At 38.5% G+C, this 21,216-nt stretch overlaps 1 pseudogene; it reads left to right on the top strand.

Moving 5' to 3' along the window:
- The first annotated feature begins 3,487 nt into the window (after window positions 1-3,487).
- On the top strand, window positions 3,488-15,303 carry LOC105746582 (olfactory receptor 56B1-like; annotated as a pseudogene).
- Window positions 15,304-21,216: the final 5,913 nt, after the last annotated feature.

The following is a 21,216-nucleotide window of genomic DNA, read 5'->3' as shown; positions in this document are numbered from 1 at the left end:
CCATTCAACCGCTCTGTGGCCACAGTGACAAATTGAACAGTGAAAGTCAATGGCCAGAACACAGTACTTTCAATTTTCGGATTCTCCAAAACTTAGAAAACTACATCCAGGGCTGTGGTGGATGATCTGAGGTTCCTTAAGTTTAGGCTTTCTCTTTCCTTCTTTTCTGCCTTCAACCTCAGGGAATGAACAGCCCCCCTCCCTCTGCCAGTCCTGTTCTTCTTATGAAATTCTTCTTTTATACCAGAAATGACCTCAAAAACATTCATCTCCTTCCCACCCACCTCCCAAGTCTCCTGAAAATCTTGACTTTAATCCAGCAAACCAAGCTCCTCCTGCACCCTCTTCCTATGTGCTTCCAACTTCATCTCCATCCTCACCCTCGCTGCCACCTTCTACCTATCAACCCTCCTCCCTGCCATCTTCTGCCCATCCTTTCTCCCTTCTTCATGCCCATTCACAAGGACTATGTCCCCTCCCACTTGCTGTCCCCCTCCACCTCCATAAACACAAAAGTTAATCCCTCTACACCTCTTAATTCTACACAAACATCAATATCCCTCTTACCTTTCAGAGAAATAGCAGAAGCTGAGAAATAGTTACAGTACACACTCCCTTCTCATTCAGATTTAATTCAGGTAGAAAACCGGTGAAGCTAGTTCTCTAAAAATCCTGCCACATACATCAAAGAATTCCAACTCTACCCACTCTTATGATCTCACATATCAGAACACATATATTATCCTTATCTCTTCAACTACACCTGAAGAAAAAAAAACACATTTGAATTGTTCCTATTGCTTTTTCAGATTCCATGCACATTCAAGACCCCAATTGATACTCAGCAGGCTCCAGCACACACTCCAACCACTAATTCCACCCCAGGACTGTCAGCCAGTGTCCACTGACCTTGCCCACATGACCCACTTTTTAACTTGTATAATAGAAGGCATGAAAAAGACTGCCCCTGAGGCAGTTAATTATGATAAAATTAGAGATTTCACAAAGGCTTAAAGAAAATCCAGCCACTTTTATAAATAAATTATTTATTTATTTTATAAATAATAAATTAACCGAGTCCTTCCTTAAGTATACCAATTTAGATCCTGAGTCAGACTCTGATCAGCTATACCTGCACACCCACTATCACACAATCTTATCCAGAAGTTACAGAAATTAGAAGGCCCTCAAAGCCCTCAGAAAAATCTGACTGAAGAAGCTTTCAAGGTCTTTAACAATAAAGAGAAAGCCAAAGTAGAAAAACACGAGATCTGGCTAAAGCCTCCCTTCTAGCTGCTGCCCTCAGGTCTAATTTTCAGAAACCTAATCACTCTTCTTCTCATCAGCCACCTCCAGAATCCTATTTTAAGTGCAGAAAGGAAGGGCACTGGGCACACTTCTGCCCCAATCCCCGGCCTCCACCAGGGCATTGCCCCGTATGTCATCATAAAGGTCGTTAGAAATTGGACTGTCCTGAAAATCCTGTTTCCAGGAAAGTTCCTCCAGCACACCCTACCAGCCCAGAGCTGGAATCCTCCTTTCCAGACCTCCTCAGATTAACAACAAATGACCAACAGGTCCCTGGTACTAGAAGTCCCTCATCTCCATCAGTAAATCCAAGCTGAGGATTAGCATCAAAGTTAGAAGTAAACTGATCTTTTTAATTGACATGGGGGCCACATATTGAGTCTTCCTAGAATATTCAGAACCTTTATCCACTTCCTCAATCTCTATTGTTGGAGTTAATGGCACCCCCCCCCCCATTCTCCTTTAACCATCAAATCAGTAATATGCTCATTAGAGAATTTTACATTTTTTCATCAGTTCCTTGTAATCTCTACTTGCCCTTCACTTCTTTTATATCATGAAATACTGTACAAACTCCATTCCTCCATCTCCTTTACTCTCCTGTCCTCTCAAACCAACTTTCTTCTCCTTTTGTCCATCACACCCATACCTTCCCCACTTTCCTTCTGATATCCCTCCCATATTGCAAACGAAAGTACATCCCCATGTCTGGAACACTAGTTCCCCTTCAGTCACAACACACCACCTCCCTTATCAGATTAATCTTTAAAAACCTCTACTTTTTAACAAACTTTCCTCAGTATCCCCTTTCCATTAGCACCTAACAAAGCTTAAAACCCACTATCTATAAACTCCCTGCTGCAAGCCTCCTACAACCAACCAACTCACCTTTTAACATCTTAATTCTGGCAGTGAAAATACCAACTGGTAGCTGCAAAACCTTAAATCCATTCATGAACCACACAGCCTATCATTCCTTTAGTTCCTAACCCATAGTCTTGTCTCACATAACCCCCAAAACTACACATTACACTGCAAAAAATCTCAAAAACACCTTTTATACTATTCCTCTAGATGAAACTTCCCAAGACTTCTTTGTTTTTATGTACATAGGCCCCCAAACCCCATGAACCCTTAACAACTAACCTGGACAGTCTGAGATTTAGAGATAGTTCTCACATCTTTAAACAGTCCCTGCATCGAAATCTCTCTAACCTCCAGCTCCCCTCTAGTACCCTCCTCCAATATTTTGATAACTTACTCTTCTGTAGCCCCTCTTTAAAAACCTCTGTAGCTCACACTATCATTCTGCTTAACTTTCTCAGAGATAAGGGATATTGTGTCTCCCCAAGCAAAGGGCAATTTTTCAAAACTGAAGTAACCTATCTAGGTCTCTACCTCTCTCCTTCACATAAGCATCAATCCATGGATTGAATCCAACTCGTCAGAAACTATCCTCTCCCACAAACAAAAGCAGACCTCCTTTCTTTCTTAAGGCTTATCAATATTTTCTGCCTCTGGGTCCCAAGACTTTGAGTCTATTTCTAAGCCCCTCTACCAAGCCACTTCTGACCACCCACATGAACCACTCGATTGCCCTCTATCAATCAAACATTTCATCTGTAAACTTAAAAAAGCCTTAGTATCTACACCTGCCCTAGTCTTTCCTAACCCCACTAAATCCTTCTCCCTCTATGTAGATGCTCAACACAAATATATTCTAGAAATCCTAATGCAACCTTATGGCCCCAATAACCAAGAGTTACTACCTATTTCTCCAAGCAGTTAAATCCTGTCACTCTTAGCTGGCCTACTTAGCTTAAAGTCCTCACTGCTGTCACAGAGGCACCTGTGCACTCATAAATGAAACCTGTAGCTTCTATATTAACAGAACAAAACAAGAAGAAAAAATCACAAATTTTAAAAGAAAACATAAAAATCATGCAGAGGGTCTGAGATAATAGCTATGGAAATCAATTATGGCTATCCTCATTCCTTTCTTATTTCTCTTCACCATGAAATCAATTCTTTCACCCCTCATAACACCACTACTGATATTACTGTTGCTTCTTCTCTTTAGTCCTTGTCTCTTATAGCTTCTTGTCTGATTCACATGCCAAATCGTATAATAAAAAACTCAAGAATGTGTAAATGGTATCTTTCCGCTGTGTGAACAATAATGCCAGCTTCTTCAGAACCAGACATCAGAACCCATGAGGTAAGATGGAAAGAAACCCCTTGCCACCCCTTAACAGCAAGAAGTAGCTAGATGGAGTGAACACCCCCTCACATTTCTGTCCAGCCTAGCACCTTACACCCCTACTTAGGTCCCTTTATACATACACACACACACACACACGCACACACACGTATCTGTAAACATCTTATCCTTCTTTCCTGATATTAAATGACAAGTCCATTTTGCTGAGGTAGATTCCTGCATGTCTGCATTTGAGTTGTGGAAGGTGGCTCTTGTCACACCTCGTTTTTTCTAGGCACGTGTCTAGGGTAATTCATACATCTCTCACTTTATTATTACCAATCTCTTTTTCTGTCTTCCAAATAGCTTATAGCAGTATCTAAAAATGCATTATTTTTCTACAACTTTACAATAAGCAAAAAAGATTTAAAAATTAAACAAACAAAACCCCAACTCTAAATGCCAAGAACTCATCCAACTTCTATCCTATATTTGCTTTGTTTTATATTTAAACATCCCTGAAGTCATTCTCTGTGTTGATTTCTTCCTTTAATAGTCTCTCCTTTCTTCTTTAACCAAAAGTATGACTTTTTTGGCACATGTACTACAAAAATAAATGGTACTCTCAAAAAAGTCATTTATAACTTCCAGGAAACTGAACACATTAAATACAACTTAATTAACTAACTGAATAAATTTTAACTTCTTCTTTGTCCTCAGTAGTTCAAGGTATAGTCATAGCTCCTTGGATGGCTGTGGTAGCTGCCTATCTGATTTACTTATATTTATTCTTGCTACTTTTTATTGGATCTCTGAATTGTTTCTGTCTTAATTCTCTTTAAAACCTTTTGGTGTCCTCTTATTATTTTAGAATAAATTTGCTGATATTTCTATGTCCCATGTTACCTCAACAGATTCATCTTATATCACATCCCATTTCCACCAAATCTAGGGAATCCAGCAGCATTTATCCTCTTTTATTATATTGAATATGCCATGACTCTTCTCATTTCAGCATCTGCAAATTCCTGAAATTTTGCCGCACACACACAGTAGTTAACTACTACACAGGTATTTGGATTAGTGCATACCAGTATTTCTTCAGGCAATCCACCAATGACACCAAGACTAGATTAATATCCCTCATTCTATGATCTCATACCTCTCTGCACTTTTGCTTTAAAATGCACACGCCAAACTATGTTGTTTGATTATTTATTTAGTATTTAGTATTTTACTCCTTTCTCATTAGAACACATTTTCCATGATAGCAAGAAATATGACTGTTTTATTTATTGTTTTATGCCTACCACATTTTCTAAACACTGCAGGAGCTCGAGATATATTTTTGAATGTATAAATATTTACACTTTAAGAATATTTAAAGACACATCTTAACCATATATGTCTTATACGTTAGAACAAACACTGTAATAAAATTGTCCACATGACATAGGCGCATCACAGTTTCATAATGATGACATTTTTTTCCTCATGTAAATTCTCAGATTACTTTCAAAGAAATCATGTCTGAGGTTATTTCCTTTCTTATCTTTTGATGAGATTTTGGGATTAACATTTTAGGAATTCAGATTTTTCTGTTGGCCTCTCCCTCCAAAAGTCTCCAAAGAAGGTATGTTATCCTTAAGTCATTGAACTCTTTATTACTCATAAATTCCAGAGACCCATAATTTCTTTGTTCTATATTAGCTGAGAACTTGTCATTGCAAGTGGAAACCCCTTTCTCAGAAATTTCTGTTTTCACCTAATACCAAACCTCTACCAGTAACAGGACTTCAGAATGTGAGTTTCTGCTCATAATCACAGTAAGTACCAAAAGCTTGGCATTTTCACAAAATAAACCCCAGAGCATCCACTGGCTCATCCTAAACTTTTTCTTGTGTTTTTTGGGGAACATTTTGCAACAGGGACTGGCACAAAAGGGCATTGATCTACAATTTGAAAATATGAGTAATATAATGTTCTAGAAATTACCTTATCTATAAAACAACTGACTAGTGGTTATTTAGTCTCTGCTGTCTTACCTCAGTGTTAATATAATAAGTTTTACATAACAGAACCTCATTTTATTTGTGGCTCACCACAAATGTTAAGAAATTTTTTAAAAAATTCATTTTCCTTCTGTGCAATATTATCTGCTCTTTCTCTTAACAGTTTCACATAAAATATTAAGCAGAGAATGACATTTAAAATAAAGTGGAGAAAACATCAAAGATACAGCTGTGTGTTTTATACAAGGATATGTAATGATAAGTGAATGTTTGGCAGAAACACCTGGGCTTATTCAGTTAAATGGCTTATGTACTTTCAAGCTCTCTAAATGGAACTACTATGCTGAACTTCTTCAGAACTCATATTTAAATGTCCAAAATAAAATTAGCTTCATTTCCAAGTCTTTTTGTGCTTGTTATACACTAAATTTTCCTGTGGATACATTTGGCTTTAGCTCAATTTGCATCAACCGTTAACAAAGAATGATTAAATCAATTGTGAAGGGGTATATGTTTATACAAACATAAAGAAAGCAAGAAATATTAAAAGGAAATGCATCTAGTTGTTAATAAGAATATCCTTTGGTTGGCTATATCACAGGATCACAGGGGACTTTTCCTTTCTTTCAGATTTTTTTCCTGTATTTAAAACTAATTATACCGAGAATACACCTACAATAAATTTAAATAAAATTGCTAACAATCCTAATTTTCATATGTCTTTTTAACTTTGGTACCTACTTTCCACCTTGTTTTTACTTATTAATAAACCTTTAATAGTATCCACTATGGCAAAGTTTTTGAGAATGAAACAACTTGCAGAATCAATAATTTTAATAGCAAATATATGTGTATGTGAAGTGTAGGATACAAAGAGGTTTATACCAAGAGATGGAACTCAGTGGGTTTGTATCATATTTGTTTGTGTCATATGCCACAAAGGAGTTTGAACTTTATTTGAAGGAAAATGTGAAGGTATGAATATATTTTAAGCAAGGAAATACTAGTTTTAGAAAGATCAAACTGCTGGCAAAAAAGAAATGTGTGGTGAAATAAGAGACAAGTGTGACCAGGCAACATGAGAGGTATTTACAGTGTGAATTCCTTCTCCGTTGTTGTTTAAAAGTTTGAATTCCATCGGAAGTAGTAGTACCATAGAGAAAATGTGCACAACTTTTTCTCAAATTATTTCCACAAGCTACAGAATCAATTGTTTGTGAGGGGTAAGGAAAGTGAGCAGCTGATTTTCTTATTTAGGCTAGGCTGTATGATTGCCTGGGCCATTGTGCAAGTTAAAAAGTATATGAATGTACATATCCAAGAAGCACAGCACACTCCACTGGTCATAAACCCCATTAGGCCCACCCCAACACATATACTTGTCAAATTATCCAATGCTCAAGACAAAGAGAAAATTCTAAAAGCAGCAAGAGAAAAGAAAACCATCACATACAAGGGAAGCTCCATAAGATTAAGTGCTGATTTCTCATCTAAAATGATGGAGGCAAGAAGGCAGTGGTATGATATAGTCAAGGTACTAAAGGAAAAAAAATTCCAACCAAGAATACTCTATCCAGCTAAACTAGCATTCAAAAATGATGGAGAGTTCAAAATATTCGCAGATAAACAGAAACTAAAAGAGTATGTGAAAAAGAAACCTCCCCTTCAAGAAATTCTAAAGGGAGTTCGCAGGAAGAAAGGAAAAAAACAGGACAGGCAGAGTTGGAGGAAAGTATAAGAGCAACAAAAAAAGACAAAAATAGAAGGAAAAAAATACAAACAAAATATGACAAACACAAATCCAATCAAAATATGGCTAACACAAATAATTCCTTGAAAGTAATAACACTGAATGTCAATGATTAAACTCACCTATCAAAAGATTCAGACTGGGACATTGGATAAGGAAATATGACCCATCCATATGCTGTCTACAAGAGACACATCTTAGACCCAGAGACTCATGGAGGTTGAAAGTGAATGGCTGGAAAACAATCATACAAGCAAACAATAACCAAAAAAAGGCAGGAGTAGCTATATTAATATCAGACAAAATAGACTTTAAATGCGAAACAATTGTGAGAGACAAAGAAGGATACTACATTTTAGTGAAAGGGACAATCTGTCAAGAAGATCAAACGATCATAAATATTTATGCTCCTAACAAGGGTGCCTCTAAATACGTGAGGCAAATGCTGAAAAAACTAAGTGAAAAAATAGATGCATCTACAATTATAGTGGGGAATTTTAATACACCACTATCTACTCTGGACAGAACATCTCAAAAGAGAATCACTAAAGAAACAAAACATTTGAACAGTATATTAGAAGAGCTGGATCTAAGAGACATATATAGATCATTACACCCAAACACAGCAGGATATACATTTTTCTCAAGTGCACATGGATCATTCTCTAAGATAGACCATATGCTACGCCACAAAGAAAGGCTGAATGAATTCAGAAAGATCGAAATCATACAAAACAATATCTCTGACCACAGTGGAGTCAAGCTGGAAATTTGCAAGGGACAGAGACCCAGACTTCACACGACAATTTGGAAATTAAACAGCACACTCTTAGAAAAAGAGTGGGTCAAAGAGGAAATCTCAAAAGAAATCAATGACTACCTCGAAACAAATGATAATGATAACACAACATACCAAAATTTATGGGATGCAGCAAAAGCAGTACTGAGAGGGAAATTTATAGCCATAAATTCATATATCAAAAAAGAAGAAAGAGCAAAAATTGAAGAACTAACTGCACATTGGAAGGAAGTAGAAAAACAACAAAAAAGTAACCCAACAGGAAGAAGAAGGAAGGAAATAAAGATAAGAGCAGAACTAAATGAAATAGAAAATAAGAAAGCACTTGAAAAGATAAACAAGACCAAGAGCTGGTTTTTTGAGAAGATCAACAAAATTGACAAACTTTTAGTGAGACTAACAAAGAAAAAAAGAGAGAAGATGCAAATACACAAAATAAGAAATGAGAAAGGCGATATCACCACTGACCCCACAGAAATAAAGACTATCATAAGAGGATACTTTGAAAAACTATATTCCAACAAAAATGACAATTTAGAGGAAATGGACAAATTCCTAGACACACATAAGCAGCCCATATTGATGAAAGAAGAAATTGATGATCTTAACAAACCAATCATAAGCAAAGAGATAGAATCAGTCATTAAAAATCTCCCAACTAAGAAGAGCCCAGGGCCAGACGGCTTCACAAGTGAATTCTACAAAACATTCTGGAAAGAACTAACACCAATCCTGCTGAAACTCTTCCAAAAAATCGAAACAGAAGGAAAATTGCCGAACTCCTTCTATGATGCCAACATTACCCTAGTACCAAAGACAAACAAAGACACCACAAGAAAGGAAAATTACAGACCAATTTCTCTAATGAACCTAGACGCAAAAATACTTAACAAAATACTTGCTAATCGTATTCAACAACACATTAAACAAATTACACACCACAACCAAGTGGGATTTATTCCAGGTATGCAAGGATGGTTCAACATAAGAAAATCAATCAATGTAATACCCCATATAAACAGATTGAAGGAAAAAAATCACATGATTATAATTATAGATGCAGAAAAAGCATTTGACAAAATACAGCACCCTTTCTTGATAAAAACACTCCAAAAGATCGGACTACAAGGAAAATTTTTGAACATGATAAAGAGTATATACGAAAAACCTACAGACAACATTGTTTACAATGGAAAAATCCTAAAATCCTTCCCTCTAAACTCAGGAACAAGACAAGAATGCCCATTGTCTTCCCTTCTATTTAACATTGTCTTAGAAGTACTTGCTCGAGCACTGAGGCAAGAACCAGATATAAAAGGCATTCAAATTGGAATGGAAGAAGTCAAAATTTCATTATTTGCAGATGAAATGATCCTATACATAGAAAACCCTGAGAGATCTACAACAAAGCTTCTAGAACTCATAAATGAGTTTAGTAAAGTCACAGGTTATAAGATCAATGCTCAAAAATCAGTAGCATTTCTGTACACCAATAATGAGCAATATCAGGAGGAAATCAAGAAACAAATACCATTCACAATAGTAAATTAAAAAATCAAATACTTAGGAATAAATTTAACTAAAAAGGTAAAAAACTTATACACCAAGAACTATACAAGACTGTTGAAGGAAATCAAAGAAGACCTAAATAAATGGAAGAAAATTCCTTGTTCATGGATAGGAAGACTGAATATCATTAAGATGTCTATCCTACCAAAACTGATCTACATATTCAATGCAATCCCAATAAAAATCAACACAGCCTTCTTTAAGGAACTAGAAAAACTAACTATGAGATTTATTTGGAAAGGAAAGAGACCCCGAATAGCCAAAGACATATTGAAAAAGAAAAATGAAATAGGAGGAATCACACTTCCTGACTTCAAAACATACTACAAAGCTACAGTAGTGAAAACAGCATGGTATTGGCATAAGGAGAGGCACACAGAACAATGGAATCAAATTGAAAGTTCTGATATAGAACCTCATATATATAGCCATATAATATTCGATAAAGCCACCAAACCCTCTCAACTGGGAGAGAATGGCCTATTCAACAAATGGTGCCTGGAGAACTGGATAGCCATATGTAGAAGAATGAAAGAGGATTACCATCTCACACCTTATACAAAGATCAACTCAAGATGGATCAAAGACCTAAATATAAGAGCCACGACCATAAAGATCTTGGAAAGCAGTGTAGGGAAACATCTACAGGACCTTGTAATAGGAAATGGCTTCATGAATATCACACCAAAAGCATGAGCAGCAAAAGAACTAATAGATAAATGGCACTTCCTCAAAATTAAAGCTTTCTGCACCTCAAAGGAGTTTGTCAAGAAAGTAAAAAGGGAACCCACACAATGGGAGAAAATATTTGGCAACCATATATCTGATAAGAGACTTATAACTTGCATATATAAAGAACTCATATGTCTTGAAAATAAAAAGATAAACAACTCATTTAAAAAATGGGAAAAAGATTTAAACAGACACTTCTCCAAAGAAGAAATACAAATAGCTAAAAAGCACATGAAAAAATGCTCCAAATCTCTAGCTATCAGGGAAATGTAAATCAAAACTACAATGAGATACCATCTTACTCCCATAAGATTGGCAGCAATGAAAAAACAGAAGAATACAAATGCTGGAGAAGATGTGAAGAAAGGGGAACACTCATCCACTGCTGGTGGGAATGCAGAAGTATCCAACCATTCTGGAGGACAGTTTGGTGGTTTCTCAAAAAACTAACCATAGATTTGCCATATGACCCAGCAATACCTCTGCTGGGTATATACCCAGCAGAATTGAAAACAAGGACACAAACCGATATATGTACACCAATGTTCTTAGCATCATTGTTCACTATCTCCAAAAGTTGGAATCAACCCAAATGCCCATCAACAGATGAGTGGATCAATAAAATGTGGTATATACACACAATGGAATGCTACTCAGTTGTAAGAACAAATACACTACAAACACACGTGATAACATGGATGAATCTTGAGAACCTTATGTTGAGTGAAGCAATCCAGGCATTGAAGGACAAATACTACATGACCTCAATGATATGAAATAAGCAAGCTGCCTCAGAGAGCTAGAGCCTGGAAAATAGGCTTACAGGAAATCCGGGGGTGGAGGAAGTATGTGAGCCGATGTCTGCAGGGGCGGAATCTATGATGAGTTGGCGTAAGTATGAGCACAAAGAAGAGATAAAATGGGGGCAAGGGGTTGCCTTTGGGTGGGGCTTTGCGGGTTTGAGGGGGGCTGGGGATGGGCGGATGGGTAATATTGCCCACAAAATTGGGGGGAGGGAGGGGCAACATACGAACATAGGAGAGTTTCAGGTGTTGGTTGAGAGTAAAATGCTGAGAAAATTGTATCAAAATATAATTAGGAGGGTTACCTGTTTAGGATGCTCGGAGGGGATGGTCTGATGCGGGATGGGCCCCTGGGGAATGTCTGAAGTCTCATTTTGCCAGGATGGGTTGTACCATTGTGTAGAGACCCAAGAAGTGAGAGTTGGGGTGGACCCACATCCTGGGGAGGACTAATGCCATCAAATAGAGAGAACTGTATCTCTCGAGAGAAAGGGTGGCTCCCGGGGCATTAGGTCAGTTGAGCAAGTCAGGCCCTGAACACTGTTGCAAGTATCTCTGGATGTGGCTCCTCGGGAAATGGAGATTGGCTGTCGCTGTGGGCCCCAAGGGGAGGGGAAAATGGATGTTGAATGGATGGAACCAAGGTAAATGTGGGGGCAAGAGAGTAGTTTCACGAGAGTACACGAGGATGAATATAAAACATGTAATATTACACCAAAAACATAAAGGGGATGACAGACTAATAATGTAAACCATAATGTAAAACATAGGATAACTAAAAAATTTAGAAAACTGTATATCCTAAAGTATGGACCACATTGTAAGCATAGATGTCACCTTGTTTGAAAGCTATTGTTTCGCAGTCTGTACATCAGTCTCAGTAAATATGATATGAATAAGTTAAAAGATTATCGCTGTGGAAGGGAAAACGTTTTATGGTGGATGTGTGGGAGTACTGTATATTGTATATATGAATTACTTTGATCTAAGACTCTTGTGAAGAGAAGCTCAATAATTAGGAAAATGAAAAGAAAAAGATAGGATGTAGAAATTTTTCCAAATCAATATGTACTCTAGATCTAACCTTTAAACTCATCGCTATATTCCATTGTACTAGTAAGGGACCCTGACATTATTTGGGAGACACTTTACGGAAAGTTTTGGATCACAGAGTGGTTCAACAATGGCGGCGGAGGAATACTGGTATGGGAAGTTATTGACAGGCTATATATGGTTGACAGGGAGTTATACAGGGCATATATCCAGGGTGCATGGTAATGTTTAGATATACTCATAGTGGAAACAGTTAAAAACAACAGCTGGGGGGGTACTGGGTTCTTGGCTGGGGGGGTTCTGTCGTGGTCCCTAGGGGAGCAGCGGCAGTCCCCCAGGTGCAATGGTAAGAACCAGGAAGGAATGAGGGTCTAACAGTGGGCTCCTGATACTAATGACTATGCTTGTGAGCCTATATGCCTGCAATAAGAACAAGGCCTATAGCAGCATTGTGCCTGGGAGTTTCCTCCTGACAGCCTTCATGTTACTCAAATGTGGCCAGTCTCAAAGCCAAACTCAGGATGTAGATGCAGTGCATCTACATGTCCCCCAGCGTGGGACATGACACCCGGGGATGAGCCTCCCTTGCACCAAGGGATCACTACCAAATACCAGCTGAAGATGCAACTAGAAAATGACCTTGAATTAAAGGTTCAATGTGGATCAGCAGAATATCCCTGTCTACATATAATAACATGACTTTAAAATGTTGTTTGACCTAATGTAAGGGGAAAATGGAAAGGAGAAATTAGTTTATATGGCTACGAGTCTCTAAAAAAGAGTCTGGAGGTTGTCAGAAGAATTGCCCTTATGCACAACTGAGCAGAGTTTAAGAGACAGACAAAGTAGATACAACCCCAGGTATTGGTTCTTTTGAGGGATAAAGAGAACCACGGGTTCTATGGTCATGGCAGATGGGGTTCACTGCCATGTCAGATGGCCCTTCTTTGGAGCTGGTGTTTCTGCATGATGGAACTGGACTCAGATGGGATCTCTTTTCACAAGACTTTCATGCTACTTTACTGGAATTGTAGTTGGTGGTGGGGTTTAAGATCTATTTAGGGGATTTGAATCTCTGGACTGACAATATGATAGCCAGGCCCTGAGCCTCAACAGACTTCAGTTCCTACACTCTGATTTATTGGACTTACCCCACTCAGCTAACATGGAGTTGAAGAAGGTCAACCACCACAACATGGAGCCTAGAGTGCCTACAACTGAAAGCAGGAGGATTGCATCCAGTATCCATGTGGAATCTCAGCCCCCACCTGACATAGATGTGCAATGGACTCAACTAATCCAATGTCCACAGAGAAAATGTGGCATTGGTGTGGGAAGGGTGGCCATGGTGGCTGCTGGGTGTGGGGAATGGGAGGAAGAGATGAGATGTGGAGGCATTTTCGGGACTTGGAGTAGTCCTTGGTGGTGCTTCACGGACAACTACGGGACATTGTAGATCCCCCCAGGGCCCACTGGATGGAATGTGGGAGAATGTGGACTATGATGTGGACCATTGACTATGGGGCCAGTGATGCCCAGAGATGTACTTACCAGGTGCAATGGATGTGTCATGATGACGGGAGAGAGTGTTGCTGTGGGGGGAGTGGGGGGTGGGAGGGGTGGGGTTAAATGGGACCTCATAATTTTTGAATGTAATATTTTTTTAAAAAAATGAATTAAAAAAAATTAAAAAAAGAGGCATTAAAAAAAGATCTCTGATTTAAAAAAAAAAGAAAATTAGATCTTCTCAGATAAGCTGTAACTTCTGAAGTATCCAATCTGGAGAAACAGAGGAAGGGCTTGGATGCTAGCTTAGGGCTATAAATTGTATCATTATTCTTTGCTTGTTGCACCAGCCACGTTTTCTGGTTGTGCACCCCTTCTTGCAAGATTGAGAATAAATTCTTTTGTTCTCCAAAAAAAAAAAAGTATATGAAAAGCAAAAAAATTTGAAGAAAGACAATGAGTCTAGTTTTGAACATAATTCTGAGCATTCCATCGCAGTTATTTCAAGTAATTCTTGTTTCTTGCATATAAAGCATCTTATTACTTGTACCTAAATGCTTTATTTCCATGTTTATTTAGGTTCTCTAAGACTCAACCAGGAATAAACATAAATATACTTACTATAATTGTCACCATTGTATGACTCTTTAAATTTACAAATTCAGCCAGGATGGCTTATCTTCTTTAAAGCTATTCTTTTGTAACCTGTTCAGAAGTCCTCACAAAGTATAATATTCAAGAAAAACTTCTCCCCCAATCTGCAACAAGGTTTATGTTTGCCAGATTTCTACTCTACAGCAAGCCTTGAATTATTTCTTAGGCATATTCTCTGTGGTGGATATGGACCTGCCTACAACCATCATGCCCAAGATCCTGGCCATCTTTTGGTTTGATGCCAAGGTCATTAGTCTACCTGAGTGTTATCTCAGATTTATGCAATTCACTGCTTTCTTGGAATGGAGTCTGGCATCTTCCTCTGCATGGATTTGATAGATATGTGGCTATTTGTCACCTTCTTTGCTACTCATCAATTTTCATCAATGCCTTATTCTTAAAAGCTACCACTGTTCATGATGTTTAGAAATGGGTTGTTTGTCTTTCCAGTCCTGTGCTTGCAGCCCAACGCAATTATTGCTCCAAAACTGAGACTGCACATTGCCAATGCTCTAACCTTGGGGTCACATGCCTAACTTGTGATGACAGGAGGCCAAAGAGCATTTGTTGACTAGTTCTGGCTTGGCTTGGCATGGGAAGTGATCTATCCTTATAATATTGTGATATATTTTCATTCTGCACTCTGGCCTTAGACTGAACTTGGCTGAAGGTGCATTGAAGGCTTTGAGCACTTGTAGCTCCCACCTCATCCTCATCTTTTTTTTTTTCTCTAAGCCATTGCTGTGGTTTGGGTCCCTCACCTGGCATAGACTAATGCTACTTTGATTCCAATTTTACTCAATGTGCTCCACAACATCATCCCCCCTGCCCTAAACCCTGTGGTCTATGCACTTAGGACAAAAGAGCTTAGGGCAGTTTTCCAAAAAATGTTTTGTTTGGGTCTAAAAAACAAATAAAACATGGAAACATTCTCCATGGACTTCAGTTTCCTCTAAGTGGACAGTAGAACTTAAAGGAGGATGGAAAGGTAAGTGCCTTTAGAACCTTTTTCTCATTTTTAAAATAATGATTGAAAAAGTATCTGACAGTAGCATTCTGTACACCAATAATGAGCAAGATCAGGAGGAAATCAAGAAACAAATACCATTCACAATAGTAAATAAAAAAATCAAATACTTAGGAATAAATTTAACTAAAGAGGTAAAACTTATACATCGAGAACTATACAAGACTGTTCAAGGAAATCAAAGAAGACCTAAATAAATGGAAGAATATTCCCCGTTCATGGATAGGAAGACTGAATATTATTAAGATGTCTATTCTACCAAAACTGATCTACACATTCAATGCAATCCCAATAAAAATCAACACAGCCTTCTTTAAGGAACTAGAAAAACTAACTATGAAATTTATTTGGAATAGAAAGAGGCCCCGAATAGTTAAAGACATATTGAAAAAGAAAAACGAAATAGGAGGAATCACACTTCCTGACTTCAAAACATACTACAAAGCTACAGTGGTGAAAACAGCATGGTATTGGCATAAGGAGAGACACACAGACCAATGGAATCGAATTGAAAGTTCAGATATAGAACCTCATGTATATAGCCATATAATATTCGATAAAGCCACCAAACCCTCTCAACTGGGAGAGAATGGCCTATTCAACAAATGGTGCCTGGAGAACTGGATAGCCATATGTAGAAGAATGAAAGAGGATTACCATCTCACACTTTATACAAAGATCAACTCAAGATGGATCAAAGACCTAAATATAAGAGCCAAGACCATAAAGACCTTAGAAAGCAGTGTAGGAAAACATCTACAGGACCTTGTAATAGGAAATGGCTTCATGAATATCATACCAAAAACACGAGCAGCAAAAGAACAAATAGATAAATGGGACTACCTCAAAATTAAAGCCTTCTGCACCTCAAAGGAGTTTGTCAAGAAAGTAAAAAGGGAACCCACACAATGGGAGAAAATATTTGGCAACCATATATCTGATAAGAGACTTATAACTTGCATATATAAAGAACTCATATATCTTGAAAACAAAAAGATAAACAACCCATTTAAAAAATGGGAAAAAGATTTAAATAGACACTTCTCCAAAAAAGAAATACAAATGGCTAAAAAGCACATGAAAAAATGCTCCAAATCTCTAGCTATCAGGGAAATGCAAATCAAAACTACAATGAGATACCATCTTACTCCCATAAGATTGGCAGCCATGAAAAAAACAGTAGAATACAAATGCTGGAGAGGATGTGAAGAAAGGGGAACACTCATCCATTGCTGGTGGGAATGCAGAAGTATCCAACCATTCTGGAGGACAGTTTGGTGGTTTCTCAAAAAACTATCCATAGATTTGCCATATGACCCAGCAATACCACTGCTGGGTATATACCCATCAGATCTGAAAACAAGGACACAAACCAATATATGTACACCAATGTTCATAGCAGCATTGTTCACTATCGCCAAAAGTTGGAATCAATCCAGATGTCCATCAACAGATGAGTGGATCAATAAAATGTGGTATATACACACAATGGAATACTACTCAGCTGTAAGAACCAATACACTACAATCACACGTGATAACATGGATGAACCTTGAGAATCTTATGTTGAGTGAAGCAACCCAGGCATTGAAGGACAAATACTACATGACCTCAATGATATGAAGTAAGTTAACTGCCTCAGAGAGCTAGAGTCTGGAAAAGTGGCTTACAGGAAATCAGGGGGTGGAGGAAGGATGTAAGTTAATGTCTGCAGGGGTGGAATCTGTGAAGAGCTGGCGGTAAGTATGAGCACAAAGAAGGGACAAAATGGGGGCAAGGGGTTACCTTCGGGTGGGGTTTTCTGGGTTTGAGGGGAGCTGGGGATGGGCAGAGGGGTAATATTGTCCAAGAAATAGGGGGGAGGGAGGGGCAACATACGAACATGGGAGAGTGTCAGATGTTCGTTGAGAACAAAATGTTGAGTAAAACGTATCAAAGTATAAGAAGGTGGGTTACCTGGTTAGGACGCTCAGGGGGTATGGTCTGATGCATGACGGACTCCGGAGGGAATAGCTGAAGGCTCATTTTGCCAAGGTGGGTTCTACCATTGGGTGGGGTGGACCCATATCCTGGGGAAGACTAATGCCGTCGAATAGAGAGAACTGTATCTGTCGTGAGAAAGGACAGCTCCCAGGGCATTAGATTGGCAGGCGTTGTGGGCCCTAAGGGGAGGGGAAAATGGATGTGGAATGGATGGAACAAAGGTAAATAAGGGGGCAAGAGAGGAGTTATGTGAGAGTATACGAGGATGAATATAAAACAGCTAATATTACACCAAAAACATATAGGGGACGACAGACTAATAATGAAAACCATAAGACAAAACATAGGATAACTAAAAAATTTAGAAAACTGTACAACCTAAAGTATGGACCACGTAGTAAGCACAGATGTCACCTTGTTTGAAAACTATTGTTTCGGAATCTGTACATCAGTTTCAGGAAATATGATATGAATAAGTTAAAAGATTATTGCTGTGGAAGGGAAAAGGTTTTATGGTGGATCTGGGGAAGTACTGTATATTGTATATATGAATTTCGGTGATCTAAGACTCTTCTGAAGCTGACATTATGTTGGGATTCACTTTACGGGAAGTTTTGGATCACAGAGTGGTTCAACAATGTCAGTGGAGGAATACTGATATGGGATGTTATTGACAGGATATATATGGTTGACAGGGAGTTATACAGGGCATATGCCCAGGGTATATGGTAATGTCTATATATACTCATAGTGGAAACAATTAAAAACAACAGCTGGGGAGGTACTGGGCTCCTGGCCGGGGGGTCACTGTTGTGGGTCCTGGGAGAGCAGCGGCAATCCTCCAGGTGCAACGGCAAGAACCAGGAAGGAAGGAGGGCCCAACAGTGGGATCTTGATACTAATGGCTACACTTTTGAGCCTATACACCTGCAATAAGAACAAGGCCTAGAGTAGCATTGTGCCTGGGGGTTTCCTCCTGACAGCCTTCATGTTACTCAAATGTGGCCACTCTCACAGCCAATCTCAGCATGTAGATGTGATGCTTTCCCCCCAGCGTGGGACATGACACCCGGGGATGAGCCTCCCTGGCACCGAGGGACCACTACCACATACCAGCTGAAGATGCAACTAGAAAATGACCTTGAATTAAAGGTTCAATGCGGATCAGCAGAATATCCCTGTCTACATATAATAACATGACTTCGGGAAGCTGTTTGACCTAATGTAAGGGGGAAATGGAAAGGAGAAATGAGATTATAAGGCTGTGAGTCTCTAAAAAAGAGTCTGGAGGTTGTCAGAAGGAATACCCCTATGTACAACTGAACAGAGTCTAAGACAGATAAGGCAGATACAACCCAGGTATTGGTTCTTTTGAGGGATAAAGAGACCCACGGGTTCTATGGTCATGGCAGAAGGGGTTCACTGCCATGACAGATGGCTCTTCTTTGGAGCTGGTGTTTCAGCGTGATGGAATTGGACTCAGAGGGGATCTCTTTTCACAAGACTTGCATGCTACTTTATTGGAATTGTAGTTGGTGCTGGGTTTAAGATATATGTAGGGGATTTGAATCTCTGGACTGATAATATGACACCCAGGCCCAGAGCCTCAACAGACTTCAGCTCCTACACTTTGATTTATTGGATTTACTCCACTCAGATAACATGGAGTTGAAGAAGGTCAACCACCACAACATGGAGCCTAGAGTGTCTACAACTGGAAGTGGGAGGAGTGCATCCAGTACCCATGTGGAATCTAAGCCCTCACTTGACATAGGTGTGCAATGGACACAACCAATCCAATGTCCACAGAGAAAATGTGGAATGGGCATGGGAAGGGTAGCCATGGTGGCTGCTGGGTTTGGGGAACGGGAGGAAGAGATGAGATGTGGAGGCGTTTTCGGGACGTGGAGTTGTCCTGGATGGTGCTTCACGGACAATTATGGGACATTGTAGATCCCCCCAGGGCCCACTGGATGGAAAGTGAGAGAGTCTGGGCTATGATGTGGACCATTGACTATGGGGTGCAGTGATGCTCAGAGATGAACTTACCAGGTGCAATGGATGTGTCATGATGATGGTAGAGAGTGTTGCTGTGAGGGGAGTGGGGGGCGGGGGCGGTGGGGTTGAATGGGACCTCATATTTTTTTAATGTTATTTTTAAAAAAATAAATAATTAAAAAAAAACTTGTTGATATTAATTTCTGGTTGCACTGAGATCCATTTTTTTCCAACATCCATTTTTTTCCCCTTAAACCCACTTACATTTGCATCACCATTCCAGAATCCTCAGGACAGGGAAATAAAATATGGACTAGGGTGGACTTACTGGTATTCTACTATGGACCTATTGTGATTCTAGCAATGAAAGAAATTATGTCATTGATGTGGAGACAGTAGACACTGAAGTTGTTGAAGGGTAGGGAAAGGGAAAAAGAGGTATAATATGGGGTCATTTTCAGGATTTGGAATTGTCCTGAATGACATTGCAAAGACAGATACAGGACATTATATATCCTGCCATAACCTACAGAATAGAGTGGAGAGAGTGTAAACTACAATATAAACTATAATCTGTGCTGTGTGGCAATGCATCAAAATGTGTTCATCAATTGCAATGGATGTACCATACTAACGAAGAAGGTTGTTCCTGTGCGAAAGTGGGAGGTGTGGGGTGTGGGGCATATGGGAATCCCCTATAATTTTTACATAATATTTTATGTAATCTATGTATCTTTTAAAAATAAATAGAAAATAAAATAACATCTATTTGTCTGGAAAATAAAGTAACTCATTAAAATTCTCTTTAGACGTATTTCTGTCTGCCTTTTTGTTTTCGTGGTGGTACTCTCACCGAGTCACCAGCTTTATCTATACCAGGGGTTCCTATCAAGGGGTCTGTAAGCTTGAATTGAAATTCAAAAAAGCATTATTCTTGTGGGTACATGTTGGTGTAGGTGTGACATATTTATTAAATAACACAAAGTATAATGTAGACTTAGGAAGGGGCCTGTGGTTTTCCCCTGACATGTGAAAGAGTTCCTGGAACAGAAAAGGTTAACAACTCCTAGTCTATACCATCACCACTTCCCCCAACTGCTACAACAGCCACAATGGGATGTAGGCTGCTTAAGGAGGTGCCAGGAGATCTTTTAATGAATACAAATACAAATACAAATACATTTAATGCAGGAGGCAGATAGAGAATTTTTGCCTCAGTATAAAATCTAGTCCTGAAAGCTTTTCTTCTCTTTTTAAATAATCTTTAAACAGAAATAAGGATTAGTCTATTATTAGCATGTATTTCATTCTGATTTTCATGTACTTCCATTGTCCCCATGGTGAGAATGTTTAATTAGCTATGTGGACTATTTTATGGGATATATTTTGCACATTGAATTTGAGATGCAGCTTGCTAAATGCTAGTTACTAAGTAACACATTTTGTACTGCTACTTGCCTTCCAGTTAGAAGTAAAAGGCAAATTCTATCAACTCTCATGTATAATGAAAATAATGGAAGGATCTTTCTCAAAAATGCTGTGTATCCAAACATAATAATTTATTATTTCATTTAAAGACTTAAAAAGAAAAAAGTAGACACATCAAAGAAATTTCTTTAAAAACAATCAGTTCTAGGAAATAAAAGAAATAATGCAACAAAGTATATATTTGAAATTTCAATAAAGATATAATGGTGTTTCTATAGAATAAGAATGACCATGAAAAGAAAGAATTGCATTGAAATAAAACAGAAATAACATGCTATTCCAGCAGAAATAACATACACATTGTGATTGTGGTCTAGCAGACTTGAAAATGTCA

The sequence above is a fragment of the Dasypus novemcinctus genome, chromosome 10 (assembly GCF_030445035.2).
Source record: "Dasypus novemcinctus isolate mDasNov1 chromosome 10, mDasNov1.1.hap2, whole genome shotgun sequence".
Taxonomy (NCBI): domain Eukaryota; kingdom Metazoa; phylum Chordata; class Mammalia; order Cingulata; family Dasypodidae; genus Dasypus; species Dasypus novemcinctus.
This window is presented reverse-complemented; position numbering and strand designations above follow the sequence as displayed.